Source organism: Pinus tabuliformis, chromosome 9 (assembly GCF_031772625.1).
Source record: "Pinus tabuliformis cultivar Carrire ecotype Pingquan chromosome 9, CPIR1, whole genome shotgun sequence".
Taxonomy (NCBI): Eukaryota; Viridiplantae; Streptophyta; class Pinopsida; order Pinales; family Pinaceae; genus Pinus; species Pinus tabuliformis.
In genome coordinates, this window is record NC_142307.1 from 803,742,387 (window position 1) to 803,747,207 (window position 4,821).

The following is a 4,821-nucleotide window of genomic DNA, read 5'->3' on the forward strand; positions in this document are numbered from 1 at the left end:
TGCCCACGTGGCTCGTTCTGCAAAATAGCACGTGGAACCTTGAGATCAACAAAATGGCTGCGGAATCATCAGATGGCTGCGGAATCGCTGAATGGCTGCGGAATTGCCAGACAGCTGCGGAATTTCTGCAAATATGTCAAAAACTAAACAAAACAGTCACCCATTAGCAAAGCTCACTTGATCATGTTTAATGACAACTAATGTAATGATCTCGGTGGAAAATGAGGCAAAAGAGAGAGGAAAGTGATGAAAACAGTAGGTAATGATGGATGATAAGGTGTAAAGTAAAGGCTCTACACCATGGTTGAGATTATATGGCTTTCTACTTAAACCAATATGGATCCCCTACAACTTCCCACAAAATACCCAAATACACTCGCTCTTGTAGCAATATGATCAATAAATTCTTGTGGATATTCAAGTGGACAATTTGTCACAATGGATTTGATGAAAAAATGGACAAAAATATAAAATCTATACTATGATGGTTAATTTTCCTTAGATTTCTAGATTTATTAATTTATTATTTTCTTTGCTTATGTATGCAATAGATAAAATGTGGAAAATAGAGAATAGTGAAATGAAAACACACACTAGCCACATTGAACACTATATATAGCTTAGAAAACTATTTCAAGAGAACTCGAACTAGAAGGTGAGGTTGCTTTGCTCTCTCTTTCTCTAAATTGAAATGATGCAAATGTAAAGGAGTGAGACCTATGGTCTATGGGCTACTACAGAACATCAACCCACTCTATTGTACCCTCTCTCTATCCACCATCAACTACTCTTCTCTACTATGGAACAAAATGCACTTGAATATAATGGAACCGCTTTTCCTCTTAGTGGTTTGAATGTAACACGGCTCACTAAGACCAATATTGGTTAAATTTGGCCCATTCAACCCTCAACATGAGTTACAACTATATCCTTTTAGATTCTTCTCCTTCATAGCATTCATGTCGCTAGCCATTTACCATGAATAGTGGGGACTGACATGACATCTTCTCAAATTATGGTGGTTAATCATGATAGGTCAACTTCCTGAGAGCATAACTTTTGCATCTGAACTTTGATTGATGTGATTCTTGCACCATTGGAAAGATATTTTTGAGTGTAGAATAGAACGAAATGACCCCACTTAAGTGGCAAATTTTTACCCCCAAAAAACATCCTTTAAGGCCTCAAAATGTCACTAGAGGATTTCTAACCCTAATTCTGCAAACTAGGTCCTACCACTAAAGTTGATCCTATAAGTTGATTTCTCTATCGTTTTCACCTTGAATGCACTAAGATGGATGAAAAATAAGATAATGATCCAATGTGAATCAAATATACTTAATAACATGTCTCATTACATTGCTTCTAGTTCTTTATATAGTTCTATCTAACCTCCAAAGAACTTTCTAGTGTAGAAATTTTTTAGTAGGTGAAACCTTCCAGTAAGCCTTTTTACAGTTATTGCTTTAACACTATGTAACTACCCACCTATCATTATCCCTCTCTAGTACCACATATTATCTTCCCTAGATACATTACATCCCCTTTTAATTATTATTTTTTCAGTAATTAGAAAATATTTAAAATTACAATTAGAAACTACATAACTCAAGCTATTACTACAATGTCACATTTTTATGATAAAATTTTATTATTGTTTCTCTCAATAAAAAAAAAACAATTTTCCCTATTTTATGAGGCCATTTTTCCTATTTTAATATTTCTATCATTGGTTTTAGTAATCTTGAAGTAACTCTAGAACACATGTCTTTGGGTTGAAATGATAAGAAGCAAGCTAATTTTGTAACAGATATAACTTATTCTTTTTTGACAAATTTAATAAGAATGTGACCAAAAAAAATCACGAATGAGCAAGACTCTATCATTATCTAAAGTCTAAAGTCTATACATAGTGAAACATTGTCTTTAGAAGTTTTTCAAAATTCTAAATAACTAAAATCATCAAAATTTCAAATCAATAAAAATTCAAATTTTCTATAGTATTAAATTCCACTAACTCAAATAAATTTATTATAAAATTAGACAATTTTAATATAGTAATATTTTTCTTAACCTAATAAAAACATTATTTAGAAATTTCAACGTAATTACAATAATTATTTATATAATATTAGAAGTGAATGACATCCCAATAATAAATCTCTCTCCCAATTATATTCCATAATTACCAACTCTATTCTCATTATAATTATTTATAATTTAAATAAATAAATAAATTAAATACAATTAAAAAGATATTTTTAATTTTTTAATAATTAAATATAACTTTTATTTATAATATATTGTTTAAACGGGAAAATGAAATTTTTACAAACCATCTCAATGTATATTTTAACCATAAATTAAAATATAACGTTATATTGACCTTATTAAATCCACCTTTAATGAAAACTCTTTAACTTGATAATCTTACCATTGCAACAAGGTTTCTTTACAAAGCCTCTTAAATAATAAATTAAAATTTAACGTTTTTTAACCATTTTTTTAAGTCGTCAATTTGTTTTGGTTGAGTGTGTCAACAACAAAGTAATAATTTTTTCAAGGTAGTCATCCATTTTCTGAAATTTGGTTTGTAAAACTGTCAGAGCCATTATTTATTTCTTTGTAAGAGAGTAAAGTTTTTTTTGGTGGCAGGTCAATAAAGTACCTGTTTATTTGATTAAACAGTTGGTAAAAATTATACAGATTCAACAAACCGACAAGTTCAATGGTGAAGAAAATACTTATGAAGAACACAAATTCACCTACCTATCACCTTCCCTGTTAAAAAATTCAGCTAATATGTCATCATCGTGATATCTTGATTCAATCGTCTCTGCAATTCAAAATTCAAAAATCCAATGTGAAGAGATGGAGATAAAGTTCTGAGTTCAAATAGTTCAAAGTAGCATTGGAATTCACAAATACTCTGACATCTCGATTTAATTTTCTCTACAATCCCAAGTTTCAATCTCTGAGATAAAATTGTTTAAAAAAAATGTGAATCCCAAAGCCACGTGAGGCGCTTGCGCAGAGCATGCCAGCTCTGGCACCGGAATCAGTGAGAAAACCTCACCCGTGATATAAAAGCAGAGGCAATTTTCGATAAGATCAGGAAGAAATCCACGAGAGGCAATTCTCGATAAGATTGGGAAGAAATCCAAGAATATCCATGAACAGCAGCATCGAATTTCTCAAAACAGAACACTGATATCAAATTCCTAATGTTTTCTACTGCTTCGAGGTGACAATTCTTGAATGTTTTTGTGACACAAACTTTGTGCACTGCACTGCACTACCCCGTGTTATCATAAAATAAACTTAAATGATTATTAGAATTTTCAAGAATTGTCAATTACAGTGTCATGGTAATGAATGATGGGACTCTGAATTTCTGAAAATGCATTCCTCATGGATGGACTCCAAAAGAGAGCCATGAAATGACTATGGGAAATAATACATAATAAAATGTTCTGGAAGGGGAGGTGGAGAAGAGCAGCTTCTCCCTAATTCCTTCTTTGAAATGCCTTTGAAGAACAGAATTGCAGAGAATGCAGTGTTAATTAAAGAAATGATGCATAATGCTATCTTAGCCCTCTGCTTTGCTGGTTCCACAAATGGATCGCACAACTTTCCTTTTCCAAATGCCTAATCTTGGCATTTCTCCACTCAGCATGTTCCTTGTCAGTCGGACTCATAAAATAACTGTAAATTCAAGTCCAGTCCACGGATAAAACGCGATGGGGTGGATTATTTTAAATTCCTCCGCCGGTGTTTTCTTGAAAAGGGAGCGGAGATCGGGCGCCTCCGCCATTACCCTAAACCCCCCTTGATTGAAGCGGAGAATTTTTATTTGCTCCCTTATTTTTTTTCAATCATATTTCTGAACTGTTTAAAAATGTGTGACTCTTCTTACTCAAGAAATATACCCAAGAAAACTTTGTGCAGTCATCAATAAACAGTAAAAAATACAGTGCACTTCCTAATGACTTTGTTTGCATGGATCCACAAAGATCTATGTGCACTAATTCAAGTATATCTCTTTGTTTCTTATGTACTCGAACAAGCAATTCTTCTTTATGCATCTTTCCTAATGTACAAACATCACAATTATTATGCACTTGTTTTAACATAGGAAGATCTCTTACCATTTCATTTTTCTGAAGTAACAACAAATCATTGTAGTTGATATGACCAAATATTTGATGCCACAACTCTTCTGTAGTCAAACCCGTTGTTGTTAAAGCTCGCATTGGTGTCGGTTTTACATCCAATTTGTATAGACATCTTGTTCGAATTCTTGTAGCAATAGTCTTCATGCCATCTAGCAGATCTTTAATATAACAGTTAGATTTAAAAAATTCAACTTTAAGATCTTGATCTGTAATCATGGATACAGAAATCAAGTTCTTTGTTACACCGGGCACATACATGACATTATGAATTTGTCTTACATTACCATTAGGTAAAATGACAGAAATTTTCCCACACCCTTTGATCTGATGACTTCTATCATCACCTAGGTAGATTTGTGCTCCGTCGTTGATTTCTTTAAAATCTTCGAACCATTGCTTGTTCCCTGTCATATGTGTTGATGCTCCCGAATCTACATACCAGATGTCTGCATCAACATTCTCATCAAACTCTGCCATGAACAATATGAAGTTCTGCTCATGATTATCATTCGCGAGATGACCTGCATGTCGTTTCTGCCTTTGCTGTTCTTCATGATATTTCTTCTTCCTGCACTCCCTAGCTATATGACCAAGTTTTCCGCAATAAAAACATTTAATTACAGAGTTGTTTCTATTTGGATTCATA